Source organism: Lemur catta, chromosome X (genome assembly GCF_020740605.2).
Source record: "Lemur catta isolate mLemCat1 chromosome X, mLemCat1.pri, whole genome shotgun sequence".
NCBI lineage: Eukaryota > Metazoa > Chordata > Mammalia > Primates > Lemuridae > Lemur > Lemur catta.
In genome coordinates this window covers 6,744,685-6,763,635 of record NC_059155.1, presented here as the reverse complement: position 1 = coordinate 6,763,635, position 18,951 = coordinate 6,744,685, and the positions used below count along the sequence as shown (strand labels likewise).

The window sequence follows — 18,951 nt, the reverse complement described above, 5'->3', positions numbered from 1 at the left end:
TTTGTTTTTTTTTTTTTTTTGCTCTCTGAATATGTCATCTCATTCTCTTTTGGCCTGCAAGGCTTCTGCTGAGAAATTTGCTGATAGTCTAATAGAAATTCTCTTATATGTGACTTGACATTTTTCTCTTGCAGCTTTTAGGATTCTCTCTGTCTTTGACTTTTGACAGTTTAGTTATAGTGTGGCTGGGAGAGGATTCTTTTTGAGTTGACTCTTACTGGAAACTTTTGAGATCCCTGGGTCTGGATGTCCATATCTCTACCAAGATTTGGGGAGTTTTCAGTTATTATTTGGTTAAATACGTTTTCCAGTCATTTTTCCATTTCTTCTTTCTCTAGCAGTCCTAAAATGGAAATGTTTGTTTGCTTAATGGTGCCCCATAACTCCCATAGGCGTTCTTCATTCTTTTTTAGTGTTATTTCTTTTTGCCCTCTGACTTGGTAATTTAAAAAAACCTGTCTTCAAGTTCAGAAATTTTTTCTTCTGCTTGATCTAGTCTGTCAGTGAAGCTCTCAACTGTATTTTTTATTTTATTCATTGAATTATTCAGCTCCAAGATTTCTGTTTGGTTGTTTTTTGTATCTATCTCCTGTTGAATTTCTCATTGAGATCATGAATTACTTTCCTGATTTAATTGAATTGTTTGTATTCTCTTATATCTTGCTGAATTTCTTTAAGATCATTATTTTGAATTCTTTTTCAGGCATTTAAAAAATATCCTTTTCTTTGGGATCTGTTACTGGAAATTTATTGTGTTCCTTTGGGGGTGTCATGTTTTCTTCCTTTTTCACATTTCTTGTGTACCTACGTTGATATAAAAATATGGAACACTTCATAAATTTGCATGTCATCCTTGCACAGGGCTCATGCTAATCTTCTCTGTTTTATTCCAATTTTGGTATATGTGCTGCCAAAGTGAGCACTTCTTGGCTTTATTTTACCAAGTGAAGTACAACTACTGCCACAACTTGATAAGTGGGATCCACATTTTTTTTAAGAGACAAAGTCTCACTATGTTGCCCAGAATGGCCTAAAACTCTTGGGCTCAAGCGATTCTCCTGCCTCAGCCTACCAAGAAGTTGGGACTACAGACATGCATCATTGCACCTGGCTCCAAAAATTTTAATCACAAAAATGAGGAGGGGCTATAATTTGGAGATGAATGCGATGACCAGGGCCTTTGCAATCCAAAGCCACCAGATCCTGGCTTACATGTCCATGGAATTCCAAGACTGATGGAGACTTGTGGAGTCTTGCCAACTGTTGGCACCTGTCCAGTGTCCTAGTGTAGGCAGAAGAGGCTGGATGAACCCTAGGGATCAGGGGACTTCCTCTTTGCTTTCCCAGTCCCATCAAGGTCACAGGCCACTTCCCCATTTGTCTCTCCTATGTTGTTAAAGCCCTTTAAATATTGGGAACCATATTTAACACAGTAGGGATTCCTGAAGCTTCTTCATAACTCTTCAGTAATGCTATATTGCCTGATAGTGATATATGTTTCCTTGTTTCTTATCCTGTGAGTTAGCAACCAGGAATTGCAGCAATGGAAGGAAAACATCCAGTTTTCCATTTCCTCTCATCCAAAAACATTTTTATAGACAGGGTATATTTAGGAAACAGGACTACTGTTTAGATTTTTGCTAATAGCCTAATTAGTTTTATATGGTTATTTATATTTTAATTTTACTTATTAGAGTGTAAAATCAAAACTTCTATGATTTGATTGATTAATTTTTCTCTTTTCCCACTTGAGTATTTAGAAATTACCTTTGTGCACAGGAAAAAAAATGATGATTTTGTTCCCAGAAGATCAATTTCTTTAATTTATTTAAAATATCTAAACAGGTTACCATGTATATAAGAGGGTGGATCCACATTGTATAGAGACTGTAGTTTATACAATGTCATGTCCCTCTTTAAGAAAAAATAATTCAAAATTAGTTGCAAATTAAATGTGTATTTACTTAGAAAAAGTCAAGAAATCACAGCAAATTATAAATTTTAAAAACCTGACAAATATAACAAAAGCCAGCAAAATGTTATTATTGTTGCTGTTATTATATTTGGAATTGATCTATCTGTATTATCTTTTTTCCCTACGCTTTTGCTGCATAATCTTTGACCACATCTTCATATGACAATGATTTTGTAACATAACTCTCTCTGGAGGGAATAGAAAGATAAGGCAGTCTTTCTTCTGCTCTGGTTGATTGGAATGTAGCTGTTGGTAGTGTAGCACAATCTCTTTCTGATTCACGTACAACTAACTGCCTCAGAAACTTCCTCTACAGTTTCTTGCTTAGGAGAGCTCCTTGTCCCAGGACCAGCTCTTTGGGTGTGGCCTATGCTGTGGCCCGTCAGCTCACCCAGGGCTCAGTGTGCCCGTCTCCCTCTGTGGGGCTGCTGGGTCACTGTCCCTGCAGCAGCTGGCCTTCCCTGACCAGATCCTTGGTGTCCCCAGTTCTTTCCATCCCAGGACTATCCTAATGACCTTGAAGCCTGGTTGCAGCCTCCCCTAGCCCACTTATCCTCAACCAAGCAGGGAGTGGCACAGTGTCTTATAGTTCCTTCTCCCAGAGGTCAGAGAAGTCAAGCTACATGATGAGGTCCACCAGCCCCGGTACTACCACACCCCGGTACAGGGTGTGGGGTGGCCGAGGCCTCTGGCACCCTGCTGGGGTAGCTGCCTCCTCCTCAACTGTGTGGAGACAGTTTGGAGAAACGCTAACTTTGAGAATTTCTCTTAAGGTGCCAGCACTTTTATAGCATCAGAGTTTGGGGCTTACATTTTAAAATGTTTTACTCCTGGGAGTCTTTGAAATCAATCAAAATAAGAGTTGCATCAGCTGTGAGAGCTTCAGCATCCTCATTTGTTCATTCCTCTAGAAGTAGGCGAAGGCGTCTAGCAAAGGAAACTCCTCTCCTTTAGTATTGTTACAGTCACACCGATGTATATATACACACACAAAGAAAAAGAAGCCTTTCCCTCACCTAGCAGAAGAATCTTACTGAACACCCCGGAATGCTGGACTGTCAAGGGTGCCTCCTTAAGGCCGTAAGTCCCTCCCCTGTGACTGTGCCCAGCCTGGGGGTCTTCTATGGGTACAGTTTCATGGTGTCTCCTGGGTACAGAGTTCATCAACTTGGGAAGCCCTGGGTGAAGACTGACAGGTGGAAGCGTGGTTTTTATTGGAGCGGACAGAGGGCAAGCTGGGACTCAGTGCTGAGGTTTAACCCTCATGCTGGCACCTGCAGCTTCTCCCGCTATCCTGCAGCCTTAGTCCCATTTATGTGTTTTCCTGGGGTTCCTCTGGTTCTTCAGAGGGGAGGAAAGAAAGACAGTCAGGACCAGCCTTGAGGAGCTCGGTAGAGGTCAGGCTCATAGGGGCTCCGGGCAGGCGGAGTTGTCATGACTCATTGCTTCCCTCCCAGTACGAGACTCAGATGCCCTGGACTGCCCCCAGAGCCAGACTCTTCCCCAGGAGTCCATTCTTCTAGGGGAGGCTCTCCTGCGAGATCCTGTTCCGCTTCTCCAGCTACTTGCACGTATTTTCCCTAGAGAACACAGACATGCAAAACAGCCCGGTCCCTGTTGCTGGTGACTCAGTAGTGTGCACAGCCATAAGGCCACAGAAAACAGGCAGAGCCAGGTCTCCAGCTATAGCTACACCTGAACTGCAAACAGACCCCTGGGTCCACGGAGAAGGGCTGCTCAGCTGGCTCTGGCCCAGGCAGAAAGCACTGGCCCGCAGGCGTAGTTATTCTGGTCTCCGACTCAAAGTACAGAGAACACGCCTGATGGTGTTACAAACAGATTTTCTAAGACTTCAATCTGGCAGAAAGGACACCTCACCCAGGCTTCCAGTTTCTAAATTGTAAGACAAATGTCCTAAAGGGTCTTGTCAGTTTTGTATACTGGAACATAGCCAAGATTCACAGAAACAGGACTTTTGGTCACTCACCCTAAAAGATCAGAGGAACTCGGCCGGGCGTGGTGGCTCACGCCTGTAATCCTAGCACTCTGGGAGGCCGAGGCAGGAGGATCACTCGAGGTCAGGAGTTTGAGACCAGCTCTGAGCAAGAGCGAGACCCAGTCTCTACTAAAAATAGAAAGAAACTATATGGACAACTAAAAAATAAATACAGAAAAAAAAATTAGCTGGGCATGGTGGCGCATGCCTGTAGTCCCAGCTACTCGGGAGGCTGAGGTAGGAGGATTGCTTGAGCCCAGGAGTTTGAGGTTGCTGTGAGCTGGGTTGATGCCACGGCACTCTAGCCTGGGCAACAGAGTGAGACTCTGTCTCAAAAAAAAAAAAAAATCAGAGGAACTAATCAAAACAGACCAGAGGACCAGAAACTTCACGTGGCCACCAGACTTTGACAGATGAGAGCTCACAAGCTAGTTTGATCACTGCCACCGAGGTTCAACTCCCCCGTCAGTAGCAGCTCTCCTGGGAAGGAGAGTGAGAGACCTGAGGACACTCACAATGCACCTCTGGGACTGCCCAGGCCAGGGCTCTGCTCTGATGGCAGCTATTCTGAGGCCAGTGACCTTGGGGAAGACGGATAAATAGTGAAAGTGGCAATCTCAGCCAAGGAGATGATGAGCATATGTCCAAGTGCAGTGAGGCAGCCATCAAAAGAGAAAGCTGGCTGAAGGTGCAGTTCTCAGGGACAGACTTTAGAGGAAGAGGAGTGTTCAGATGAGTTTTTGCACCTATTAAAAGGTGCAAAGCAGGTTAGCTTCCCAAGGGCTAAACATCTGCCACATCTTTGAGTCATGTGGGTTAAACCTGGGTCATGTTGTCCCAGATACATCTCCAAGAAACACCAAATACGGGAACCTTAATAAGAAATAACGAGCAGCATGCTCGTGATCTCCAATCAGAAATACAGTGCAAAAAAAGTCTGGTTTTTTATCATGACAAAGTTCTGCTTAAGTTTGGAGAAAATGCGCTTTTCCTTAAGTTTGAAATACAGTTTATCTATTTGTGGATGGGATCTCTGTGTCATTCCCACTTCAGATACCAGTCTATACTGTTGCCGGGAGGATGGTGACATGATTGATGACAAAAGGAAAAACTTCATACAGATGTCTCCATAGAGCAGGGGGCAAAGCAGTGCCGCCTGTCAGAGGCAGAAGCTTCCCTAGCACAGGACTAATGACATTTAAAGACCTCATCAAGAGAAACAAGCAAACAAAAAAGGCACATATAAACCATATTATGAATGGAAATGGGCATATAATCACAGATGCAGTAAAGATTTTAAAATAATGGATATTGTGAATAACTTTATGCCAATACATTTGAAAATGCAGTTGAAATGAACAAATTCCTAGCAAAAGAAATCACCAATATTGACTCCAGAAAAATCAGAGACCCTAAGTAGTCATATAATCATAAAATATTTTTATTAGTATTTAATAACCAAAATCTTCCCTCCATGCTGGGTGTGGTGGCTCACGCCTGTAATCCTAGCACTCTGGGAGGCTGAGGCGGGAGGATTGCTTGAGCTCAGGAGTTCGAGACCAGCCTGAGCAAGAGTGAGACCCTGTCTCTACTAAAAATAGAAAAATTAGCTGGATGTGGTGGCACATGCCTGTAGTCCCAGCTACTCGGGAGGCTGAGGCAGGAGGATCGCTTGAGCCCAAGAGTTTGAGGTTGCTGTGAGCTAGGCTGATGCCACGGCACTCTGGCCCGGGCAACAGAGTGAGATTCTGTCTCAAAAAAAAAAAAAAAAGGAAGACCCAAATAATTGAGATATATTACATGTCTATGGATTGGAAGACTCAATATTGTAAAGATGTCAATTTCCCCCAGATTGATTTACAGATTCTGTGTGATGCCTATCAAAATCATAACATAACAAGCTGATTCTAAACTCTATATGGAAATGCATAGCTCCAAGAATAGGAGGCAACAAACAAGGGGAGGACTTGCTTCCCCAGATATGGAGCTTAATTTTAGAGTTATGGCAGTTAGTACATGGTTTAGGGGCAGGGGTAGACTGGATGGAGAGCCCAGAAGTAGCCCCTTGCTTATGTGTACACTTGGCACACAACAGAGAGGTGGCAAAATGCACAGAGAGGTTACTTCCAGGTAGAAATGGCAGATTGAACATCTGCATCTAACTCTGCACCCCGGGAAAGCCGAAGTGAAGCAATGTTTTGGAGAAGAATGGCATAAATCTGCGCGAGAGGGGCGGGCAGGAGATGAGACCCCAGCAACAAGGCTTCGGGAGCCAGGCAACACCTCCCAGAAAGCCAGGTGGCAAGCTGGCAGACAGAGAGCTGAGGGCCCGGGAACTGGAGCTGGGGTGCAAGGGGCACTGGGTGACAGCCAATTAATAAGCACTTAGAGTGCCAGGGGCTAGGACTGCTTCTAGCACCGCCAGTCACATGTCCTCTGAAACCCCTCAGTCCCAGGCAAACCTCCCTGCCCTGTGCCACTGGGCAACTGTGCCTCCTCCATCCTGGACTTTATTCTCTGGAGAGGGCAAAACAAGGGCTCAGTGGACTGTGGGACATGAGTGAAGTTCTCTCAGGAAGAGGGTGATGCTGTGAATGTTGTGCAGAGACCCCTCCTCCACTCAGCCCCCAGAAGTCTGCAGCCAGGTCCCTGCCCTCAGCGTCTTCTCTGGGGAATGAAGGAGGCTGACCCCCACGGAGTCCAGGGGGCAGAGCCCCACTGACCGTGCCCAGAGCTTCCCATCACTCTCCCAGACGGGAAAGGCCCACAACATGCCCCGCATGTGGATGAAAAGAGAACCTCTCCAAGGTCCATCATCATGACATTTGAGAGCACTGAGGACAAAGGGAAGAGTGGATAAGCTTCCAGAGGGGGTTTACTAGAGAGGCAGGAATCAGCGTGGCCATTTTGTATTTTTTTAACGAGATAGTCAAGTGCTGCCACGAGAGGAGAGCCTCAGGAGAGGCTCAGGAAAAATCCAAGTGTATCATCCCCATGGGGCCCAGAGATGGGAGGTGAGGCGCGCCACACAGGGCCACAGGCGGAAGGCAGAGGCCAGAGGAGGATTAGGCTTTGTCGGGGTTTCCATGGGCAAGGCAAGGCAGGGGCGGTGAACATTCAGGACTGGCTAGGTTGAATGATTTCAGGAAGTTTAGGGCTCTGGGGTGTTCCCTAGTTGTCTGGCACCTGCCTCTGGGATGGTTAAGGCAGAGGAATGTTGCCTCCCGGGGTGTGTGCCAGGTAGACAAGGAGGCTCTGGACGGGTTAGTTTGCATAGCAAAGGCTCGCTCCTGGCTGAGGCTGCCACTACGTAAGGATTGGCTAGCCCTGGGAGGGGCAGTCTCTCTCCAGCCAGAAAGGTTTTCTTGTTTTTGTTTTTTGAGGTTTTTTTTTTTTTTTTTGAGACAGAGTCTCACTCTGTTGCCCAGGCTAGAGTGCCATGGCATCAATTCAGCTCACAGCAACCTCAAACTCCTGGGCTTAAGCAATCCTCCTGCCTCAGCCTCCCGAGTAGCTGGGACTACACGCATGTGCCACCATGCCAGGCTAATTTTTTCTATATGTATTTTTAGTTGGCCAGATAATTTCTTTCTATTTTTTTAGTAGAGAAGGGGTCTTGCTCTTGCTCAGGCTGGTCTCGAACTCCTGACCTTGAGCGATCCTCCCGCCTTGGCCTCCCAGAGTGCTAGGATTACAGGTGTGAGCCACCGCGCCCAGCCGAGGTTTTTAAAAGATGTCAAAACATCATAATATATGGATAATTTATATATATACACATACACGCACGCACATGCACACAAATACAGCGGCAACACCTGGGACAAGGAGCAATTCCTTCCAAATGCTGGAGTAAAATAGTTTCCAACCTAGAATTCTATATGCAGCCAAATTATCAATGGCATCAATAATAGACAGAATAGAAACATTGTCGGACATGCAAGTTCTAAAAAATGTATCTCCCACACACTCTTGGGGAGTTGCTGGGGCAGACAAGCGTGAGGAAGACAAGGGCTGCAGGGACAGCAGCTCCAGCAGGGAGAGAAGTGAAGCAGACCCCAGGTGGTGGATTCGCCTGCCTGCAGGTCCCGGGCTTGAGGGCAGCCAGTCTGGATCAGAAAAGTGTGGCATAAGAGACAGATATGTGCGGTTTCTGGTCCCCATCCCAGCCCTGTTAGATGCGTGACTGGGAACCCCTGTTTCCCAGGAGTCGCTCGTGACCTTGCCCACTGGCTTCCCCAGAAGGGAACTGTCAGGAAAGCCGAGGCCAGACCACAACCCAGAAACTCTGTCCAGCTTCCTTCTCTCGTTCACCTTGACCCTAGAGCCACGGGCTGGCCCTGTCCTAACTCACCGCTCGCGTTTTCTATTCATCACCTTTCCTGTGCATTTCTACAAAGTGAGCTTCCCTGTCACCCTGTCTAAACTTGCAACCCTCCCACTGCCTGTCATTCTAGACTCTGGAGCTAGAACAGTGAAGAAATGCGACAAAGATGCTATTTCCTTCTTAACGCTGACAACAAAGGTGGTAGAGGTGCAAGTCTGTCTGGAGAATTTATCTGTTCAGTCAACTGGCATCTGAGTGCTGACGATGGGCCAGGCACTTTGCAGCCCCCTGCTCCTGTGGCACCCGCCTTTTAGTGGAGGAGACAAAAGCGAACACACCTCTAGAACCTGTACCATTCGAATCAGTGATAGGTGCCTAGAACGGAGGCAGAGCCAGGGTGTAGAGCAGGGCAGTGCAGCGAGGGCAGCGGGGGCAGTGGGGACAGCTGCTGCTCCAGGCACGGTGGGCCGGGTGGGCTCTGCAGACATTTCAGTAATTGATTCTGACTTCCTTTGCAGCTTAATATATTATCACTTTTTGTAAATTTCTCATTGGCACTAAACAACATGTATTCTCTGTAGTGTACACAGTTTGATACATCATTAGAAAGCCACAGTCACAGATTAGAGTTTTAGCCAGCTTGTTTCCTTCTCTTGGTTTTGCCCCAAGAATAAGATTGTTATATTTCTGATTTCTGCACATTTCTTCTTCACATGTTTCCAGCAAATTATGCTTTCTCTCCTCTAATGAAATGCCACTCAGTTCATAAAGGTTCATTATAGTTATCTATTTATGGTAAAGTGGTCTCCTCATTGACATAAAATTATTCTTTTTCAATACCATTTAATGTTCTTTGAGTTTTCCTTTGTCAGACACTATTATTGCTTTTTCCATTAATTTACAGCTATTCACCAAACCGAAGGAGGTTGCTGAGAGCAGACAGTTCTCTGAAGAGTTCAGACAATTGTTCAATTAACTGGCACTTCTGAGAGACAATCCAGTGACCCTTTACTTGGATGGGAGGTCCATAGGGTATAGGTAGGCTGAGGGGGTGTCTTCAGTAACTTGTTCACTTGTAATCATTTCCATTTTAGAAATAAGTGATTATGTGAAAGGGAACGCTCTGGAACCTGTGCCAAGATGCTTGATGACAAAGTCTAGCAAACCCAGACGCATGGAGCAACAGCAGTGCAAAGAATGGTGGCGAGCAGTAACTCCGAGTAGATGTGAGAAAGTCAAGCATCTGTAGAGCTGTTAGTCTAAAATGGAACATAAAAGTCTGAAACTGTGAGGGTACAGAAATAATAATTCAAAGAATAAAATCAGAGATGGGGGAGAGGAAGTGGGAGAAAGTTTAAATGAGCTGATTTCCTTATCTTTCAAGAAAAATCAATCTTATCAATAGATTGCCCAATGTTCCCTAATGTTGATCAGTCAAGATTTGAATTAGGCGGGTGCGGCGGCTCACACCTGTAGTCCTAGCACTCTGGGAAGCCGAGGCAAGAGGATCCCTTGAGCCCAGGAGTTTGAGGTTGCTGTGAGCTACAGTGATGCCACTGCACTCTACCCAGGGTGACAGAGCAAGACTCTGTCTCAAAAAAAAAAAAAAAAAGATTTGAATTATTATTTAAAAGGTATAAATAAAACCACTAGAAGATATAAGGTAATGATATAAACAGAAAATCCAGAGGAGCAAGGGCTGGGAAGGAGGGGAGATGGCAAGGATGAACGTGCTCATCTCCTCATCTTCTACAGCAGAGAGTTTGGCCTATTTGGCCTCAAATCCATTCCTCATGTCTGCTTCCACATGTAAGGGGCTTCAGAGTTGCCACTCCATCCTAACAAATGAAGAGGAGCTGAACAAACTGAAAAAATCAACAACTCTTTTTAGCCCGAACCACTGCTCTTGACATTGGAAAGACAGGCAGGTAGACAGAGAATCCCAACCTCCTGGGGCAGAACCCTTCATGGGAACCGCTGCTGGGGCAAGGGAACCTGAACTTTAATCGGCAAATTGCTGAAGGCTGGGTATGGACATAACTAGGACTTAAAAACCTCCCGGGGTAGGGGGAGACAGTCATAGGGAGGGCGCCATGCTTTGGTGAGTTTTATCGCCAGGAGCTCGACCAGGTTCTCACAGTAAATATCGTAGAAACGTTTCCTTGTTCTTCTGGCAGGGGGACGGAAAAATGAACCATTTTGGAACCATTACATCTGACTTCTCACAAGTAATGCAAGCAAGACAGTAGAGTGAAATATTTAAAGTTTTGAGAGAAAAATTCCACCAACGTAGAATTCTGTACCCCATGAAATTATTCTCCAAGAGTGAAGGAGAAATACTTTCTCAGACGAACAACAATGAGGGAATTGGTTGCCAATAGACCTGCATTGCAGGAAATGTTAAAAGAAGTTCTTTAGAGAGAAGGAAAGTGACATAGGTTGGAAACTCAGATCTACATAAAGAAAGGAAGAGCATCAAAGAAAGAATAAGTGAAAGTAAAATTAAAAACTATTATTTTTCTTATTATTAATTGATCTAACAGATAAAAAAGTTTGTTAGGGGGCGAGGGCAATATACGTAACCTAAACATTTGTACCCCCATAATATGCTGAAATAAAAAAAAGTTTCTTAGAAATAATAATTATAACACAATAATGTATTTGATTATGTATGCTTATATATAATCACATATATGTGCTTATGTATCCTTATATATAGGTAGAATAAATGACAGCAATGATACAAGGCATGAGAGGGAGGAATTAGTATTATTTTGTTATTATAAGATACCCACACTACCTGTGAAGTGGTACAGTGCCATTTGAAAGTGGCCTTGGATTAGTTGTAAATGTAAAATTAACATGTAATGAATGTATAGCAAACTCCAGGGCAACTGCTTAAAAAATGAAAAAAAAGTATAACTGATATGCTAAGAAAGGACAGAAAATAGAATCATATAAAATGTTCAATTAAAACCACAAAAGACAGAAAAAGAGTGGAAAACAAAAATAGGAGCAAAGGCAAAAAATAGAAAACAGTACCAAATATGGTGGGTATTAATCCAACTATAACAATAATCACTTTAAACATGAATAGTCTAAACACACCAATTAAAAGGGATTGTCAGAGAGGGTCAAAAAACATGACCCAACTATGTGTTGTCTATAAGAAACTCACTTTAAATATAAAGACACATATAGATTAAAAATAAATGGATGGAGAAAGATATACTATGCTAACACTAATGAAAAGAAGGCAGGAGTAGCTATATTAATTTCAGGCAGAGTAGACTTCAAAGCAAAGGAGAATTATCGGGGATAAAGAAGGGCATTACATAATGATAAAGAAGTCAGTTCTTTGGAAGAGATAATAATCCTTAATGCATAATCACCTAATAACAGAGTGTTAAAATGTGTGAGGCAATGACCGATAAAACTACAAGAAAAGCTAAATGAAACCATTATCATAATTGGAAATGTCAACACCCTCTATCAGAAATGGACAGATCCAGCAGGCAGAAAATCAGGAATGACATAGTTGAACTCAACAACACCATCAATCAAATGGATATAATTGACATCGATAGACTATTAATACTTCATCCAATAATAGCAGAACATACATTCTTCTTAAGCCTATATGGAAGATTCACCAAGATAGACCACATTCTGGGCCATAAAGCACACCTTAACAAATCTAAAAGAACAGAATCATACAATGTCTTCTCTCAGACCACAGTGGAATTAAACTAGAAATCAATAACAGAAAGATAACTGGAAGATCCCCAAATACCTGACGATTAAACAACATGCTTCTGAATAACACATGGGTCAATAAATCTCAAGAGAAATTTAAAAATATTTTGAACTAAATGAAAATGAAAACACAGCTTACCAAAATTTGTGGGATGCAGTGAAAGCAATGCTTAGAGGGAAAGTTATAGCATTGGACACACATATTAGAAAAGAAGAAAGATCTAAAATGAATAATCTAAACTTCCACCTAGGGAACTAGAAAAAGAAGAACAAGTTAAATCCAAAGTAAGCAGAAGAAAATAAATAATAAAACTTATAGCAGAAGTCCATGTAAATGAAAAGAGGAAATGAATAGAGAAAATCAATGAAATCAAAAGCTGATTCTCTGAAAAGATAAACAAAACTTATATGGCTCTAGCTAGTTAAGAAAAAAGAACACAAATTACTAATATCAGAAATGGAAGAGGGGACATTACTACAGATCCCATGGACATTAAAAGGCCAATGAAGGAATACTATAAACAACTCTATGCCCACAAATTTGATAACTTACATGAAATGGACCCTTTCCTTTAAAGATACAATCTTCTAAAACTCACACAAGAATAAATAAACAATCTGAATAGTCCTATATGTTTTAAAGAAATGAAATCAATAATTTACCTTCCAAAACAGAAAGCACCAGGCCCAGATGAGTTCATTGTTGAATTCTACCAAACACTTAAGGAAGAAATTACAGTTATGTGCTGTATAATGACCTTTCAGTCAATGATGGACTGCATATACGATGGTGATTATAATATTGTATTTTTACTATACCTTTTCTATGCTTAGATATGTTTAGATACACAAATACCATTGTGGCCAGGCACAGTGGCTCACGCCTGTAATCCTAGCACTCTGGGAGGCTGAGGCGGGTGGATCGCTTGAGGTCAGGAGTTCGAGGCCAGCCTGAGCAAGAGCGAGACCCCATCTCTACTAAAAATAGAAAGAAATTATTTGGACAGCTAAAAATATATATAGAAAAAATTAGCCGGGCATGGTGGCGCATGCCTGTAGTCCCAGCTACTCAGGAGGCTGAGGCAGTAGGATCGCTTAAGCCCAGGAGTTTGAGGTTGCTGTGAGCTAGGCTGACGCCACGGCACTCTAGCCCAGGCAACAGAGTTAGACTCTGTCTCAAAAAAAAAAAAAAACAAAAAAACCCACAAATACCATTGTGTTACAATTGCTTACAGTATTCAGTACAGTAACAGGCTGTACAGGTTTGTAGCATAGGAGCAATAAACTATACCATATAGCCTAGGTGTACAGTAGGCTATACCATCTAGGTTTGTGTAAATACGCACTATGACAAACTCTCCTGACAATGCATTTCTGACAACATATCCCTGTTGATAAGCAATGCATGACTGTGTGCCAATTCTCTATAATCTCTTACAGAAGACAGAAGCTGAGAGAATACTTTCTAACTCATTTTATAAGGCCAGCATCACCTTAATACGAAAACCAGAAAAAGACATTCCAAGAAAACTACAGACCAATATCTCTCATGAACATTGATGCAAAAACACTCAACACAATATTAGCAAATCGAATCCAACAATGTATAAAAAGAAATATACAATATGACCAAGATTTATCCCAGGTATACAAGGCTGTTTCAACATTCAAAAATCCCAGCCTGAGCAAGAGTGAGACCCCGTCTCTACTAAAAATAGAAAGAAATTATCTGGCCAACTAAAATATATATAGAAAAAATTAGCCGGGCATGGTGGCACATGCCTGTAGTCCCAGCTACCCGGGAGGCTGAGGCAGTAGGATTGCTTAATTAAGCCCAGGAGTTTGAGGTTGCTGTGAGCTAGGCTGATGCCACGGTACTCACTCTAGCCCGGGCAACAAAGCGAGACTCTGTCTCAAAAAAAAAAAAAAAAATCAATTAATGTAACCCATCACATTACAGTCTACACAAGAAAAAAATCACACAATTATATCAATAGATTCAGAATAAGCATTTGATAAAATTCAGCACCCATTCATGATTAAAGGCTTTCATTAAACTAGGAATAGAGGGCAATGTCCTCAACTTAATAAAGAATATCTACAAAACCCTACAGCCAACATCGTACTTAATGGTGAGAAACTAGAAGCTTTCCCACTAAGATCAGGAGGAAGGCAAGGATGTCCTCCCACTACAGCTTTTCAAAACCATACTGGAAGTCCTAGCTAATGCAATAAGACAAGAAGAGAAAATAAAAGGGTTACTGACTGGGAAGGAAGAAATAAAGCTATTTTTGTTCATAGATAACACGATCATCTATATAGAAAATCTGAAAGAATTGACAAAAAGCTTCTGGTATTAATAAGTGATTATAGCAAGCTGGCAGAATACAAAGTCAATATACAACAGTCAATCACTTTCCCATATACCAGCAATGAACAAGTGGAATTTGAAATTAAAAATGCAATATTATTTACATTAGCACTCCCCAAAATGAAATAGATTTATTTAGACATAATTCTAACAAAATATGTACAAGGGCTATATGAGGAAAACTACAAAACTCTGACAAAATAAATCAAAGAAAAACTAAATAAATAGAAATTCCATGTCCATGGATAGGAAGACTCAATATTGTCAAGATGTCAGTTCTTCCCAACTTGACATATAGATTCAATGTAATCCCAACCAAAATCCCAGAAAGTTATTTTGTGGATATCATCAAACTGATTCTAAAGCATATTTGGACAGGGGAAAGATCCAGAATGGCCAACACAATATTGAAGGAGAAAAACAAAATTGGAAGACTGACACTACCAAATTTCAAGCCTTACTATGAAGCTACAGTAATCAAGACAGTGTGGTATTGGCAAAAGAACAGACAGATAGATCAATGGAACAGAATAGAGAGCCCAGAAATAGACCTTCGTGAATATAGTCAACTGATCTTTTACAAAGGATCAAAGGCAATACAATGGAGAAAAATAGTCTTTCAGCAAACGGTGCTGGACAACTGGACATCCACATGCAGAAAAATAAATCTAGACACAGATCTTATGCCCTTCACAAAAACTAACTCAAAATGGATTATGAACCTAAATGTAAAACACAAAAGTATAAAATACTAGAAGATAACATAGGAGAAAATCTAGATGACTATGCGTTTGGTGATGACTTTTTAGATATGACACCAAATGCATGGTCCATGAAAGAAAGAATTGATAAACTTGACTTCACTAAAATAAAAAAAAAATGTCTGCTCTGTGAATGACACTGTCAAGAGAATGAAAAGACAAGCCACTGACTGGGAGAAAATATTTGCAAAAGACATATCTGATAAAGGACTTTTATCCAAAATACACAAAGAACTCTTAAAACTCAACAATAACAAAACAAACAACCTGATTAAAAATGGGCCAAAAATCATCCCTAAAGAAGATATACAGATGACAAAAAAATATGAGAAGATACTCCACATCATATGTTATCAGGGAAATGCAAATTAAAACAATGAGATTCTACTACATACCGACTAGAATGGCCAAAATCCAGAATACTGACAACACCAAATGCTGGTGAGGATGAAGAGAAACAGGAACTCTCATTCATTCCTGGTGGGAATGCAAAATGGTATAGCCACTCTGGAAGACAGTTCGGGGGTTTCTTATAAAACTAAACATACTCTTATCATACACCCAGCAATTATGCTTCTTAGTACTTACCAAAAGGAGTTGAAAACTTATGTCCACACAAAAACCTGCACATGATGTTTATAGAAGTTTTATTCATAACTGCCAAAACTTGGAAGCAACCAAGTACTTCAGTAGGTGAGTGGATAAATAAACTGTAATATTCCATTGACTGGATGTCCCAATAAGTGATAACATTGTATGATCAAGACTCACCTCAGGAACAGCCAGGGCCACTGAGTTAACTCATTCCGCACATAAGGGGAAGAGAGGTGGGTCCCATCCAACAACAAAACCTATGTCTCCATGTTTTGTGCATAGGTTGACTCACTGGTGTCATTTCATAGCATGCTTGGATATCTTAAAGCAAGTTTTCTATAGTTTGTAGAGTGTGATAATATGATTTTTAGCATACATGCACAAGATAGGCCAAGAAAATGTTGACAACATGTTGCCCAGGCTGGTCTCTTTATGAGAACCTTCTCTGTGGTTAACCTCCCTCCCCCCAATAACTACTTTTTCTGTCTCTTTGATCACAAGTTGCTTGAGATCCATGGGGGCTTACGGTTGAGCTACTGCCACTATTCGATGTCACCTTTAGACCTAACTCTGTCCAGGTGGAGCAAAGGGCTTCCCAGAAGTCCCTGGTAGACTTGCCTATACTTCTCATGGCCATAACTAGGTCACTGGACACCATAGTTCATATGAGGATTTCTTCCTGAAGCACACAGAGAAAAGAGTGGGTGCCAGAATATAACCAGGGCTCTACCAACAAGGCAGAAGGAGGATCTAACCCCACTGTATCTGCTTCTCTTTGAGGCTTGATTCAGTTCCGTTGATCATTCGTCTGTTTTGGCACCGAAGCTGCACTATTTTCAAATGCCAGGTCAAGAAGAGGAATGTTAGGATTATGTTTCCGTTTTATAAGTCTAATTTGATGACCCCTGAGACATTTGAAAAGAGAACTTTCCTAGCATCAAGGTCCCAATGGATTCTCTTTTCTTACTATCAGTTGGTGAAATTATGATATATTTTACTTTGCTTCTTATTTTGACCATAGCTTTCTTGCACAGTTCTTTTTTTCTCAGTATTTCTAATTGCTTTTCCTTATTTTTTGTATTATTTACCATCATCATATCCAACTTCTTCAAACTCCCAATCACATCATCTATATGTTCAGTTCACATATATACTCTTTCAAAAAAATATTCTTGGAGTCCTCTCTCCCAGAGCCTACCATTCCCCTACTCCAACCTGGTGTTTCCTATCACTGTTCTCCTGGGGTAGATCCACTGTCTTGTGGATCCCACATCTTCCTTTGTCTTGGCTTGCCCCCTTGTTTTGCTGCAGAACATCCTCAAGTAGCTTCCTAAGAAAGTATATTTGTGAGGAAAATTGTGTTAACTATTGCATATCTGAAAATATATATATATTTTGAAACAGGGTCTCACTCTGTTGCCTGGACTACAATGCAGCAGCATGATCATAGCTCACTGCAACCTCAAACTCCTGGGCTCAAGCAATGCTCATGCCTCAGCCTCCTGAGTAGCTGGAACTACAGGTGTTCACCAGCTAAGTTTTGTAGAGACAGGGTCTCGTGATGTTGCCCAGGCTGGTCTCCAACTCCTGGTGTCAAGAGATTCTCCTGCCTTGGCCTCCCAAAGTGCTAGGATTACAGGTGTGAGCCACTGTGCCCAGCTAAAAATTCTTCTTCATTGTTTGCTGGACTTCCTAGATCACTCTTCAAAGTCCTTTTATTTTCTCTCATATTTTTTGTCTCTGCTGTTTGGTTCTATTTTCTGGGAGACTTCTTCAGTTTTATCTTTCAATATTTCTACTGAAATGTGAACTTCAATAATCATATTTTAATTTCTGACAATTCCTTCTTGTTCCCTGATTGCTCTTTTTACAAAATATTCTGTTCTTGTTTTATGGTTACAATGTTTTCTTGTCGTTCTCTAAATGTGCTAATTACATTAGAGTGATTTTTCTCATATATTCCCTGATTTTCTCGGATTCCAATTCATTTATTTTCTATATGTCTATCTTGACTGTTTTTCATGTTGAAGGCTTTCTTCAAATATCTGATGACAGTGGTTGGTTTACATTTAATAAAGAGGGCTGCATAATTATTGTGGATTTAATCTGCTGTTGGGCAAATAGGTACGTTTTCCTACTCTGTCTCTCCTCTGGGTAGGGCAGGGAGCTGAAGAATAGAGATCATATACTCCAAATGTTAGAATAAGAAAAAAAATTGTTCAGGGGTAGTCAACATCCATGCTGGAAGCCTTAGCTTCCATAGCCATTTCAAGTGATTTCTTTAGCGAGAACTCTCAGGTGTTTTCCCTGTGGGCCTGTGCCAGTGTCCAGCTCAGCTATCTGGTGGGGAGAGGAGGTTCCAACTGGTATAGTCATTCTGTTTTAGAGCCATCAATTAATCCCCATGTGTTCAGTCCTATTTAATTCTATCATTTCTACCACATGCCCACTGACTCCAGCAAACTGGCTCCCACTTCCTCTGTAGCTCCCTCGTCAAATATTTTTGCCTGGATTTTTCCTGCCTATTTTATCCATCCAATCAATTTCCATCTGCTTTCTAAAAAAATGTTGAACTCTGTCCATTGGTGATAACCTCCCATCTTGACCACATTCTCTTCATTCTGATGGGTCTATTTCTTTCTGTTCCTTTGAGTGAGCTTCTAAGAGTAAAGAAGGAAAACTGTGTGTGCACACACATAAACGCATGCTCATGAGTGCAATTGCAAGATGTCTTATATCAGAATTAATTCGCCGGGCGCGGTGGCTCACGCCTGTAATCCTAGCCCTCTGGGAGGCCGAGGCGGGTGGATCGCTTGAGGTCAGGAGTTCGAGACCAGTCTGACCGAGACCCCGTCTCTACTAAAAATAGAAATAAATTATCTGGACAACTAAAAATATATACAGAAAAAATTAGCCGGGCATGGTGGCGCATGTCTGTAGTCCCAGCTACTTGGGAGGCTGAGGCAGTAGGATGGCTTAAGCCCAGGAGTTTGAGGTTGCTGTGAGCTAGGCTGACACCATGGCACTCACTCTAGCCCGGGCAACGAAGTGAGACTCTGTCTCAAAAAAAAAAAAAAATTAATTCATTTCATATCTATTTTTCTATTTTCTAATAAATGTAGTTGACTATTAATTTTGCTAGATGACCACATTTCCATATCTCCTAGGTTTCAA

General features: G+C 41.8%; 1 non-coding gene across 1 annotated transcript; it reads right to left on the bottom strand.

Moving 5' to 3' along the window:
- Positions 1–816: 816 nt before the first annotated feature.
- LOC123628939 lies at positions 817–923 on the bottom strand. The gene has a single exon (XR_006731818.1). It is a non-coding gene; the product is annotated as a U6 spliceosomal RNA (small nuclear RNA).
- Between the last annotated feature and the right edge of the window lie 18,028 nt (positions 924–18,951).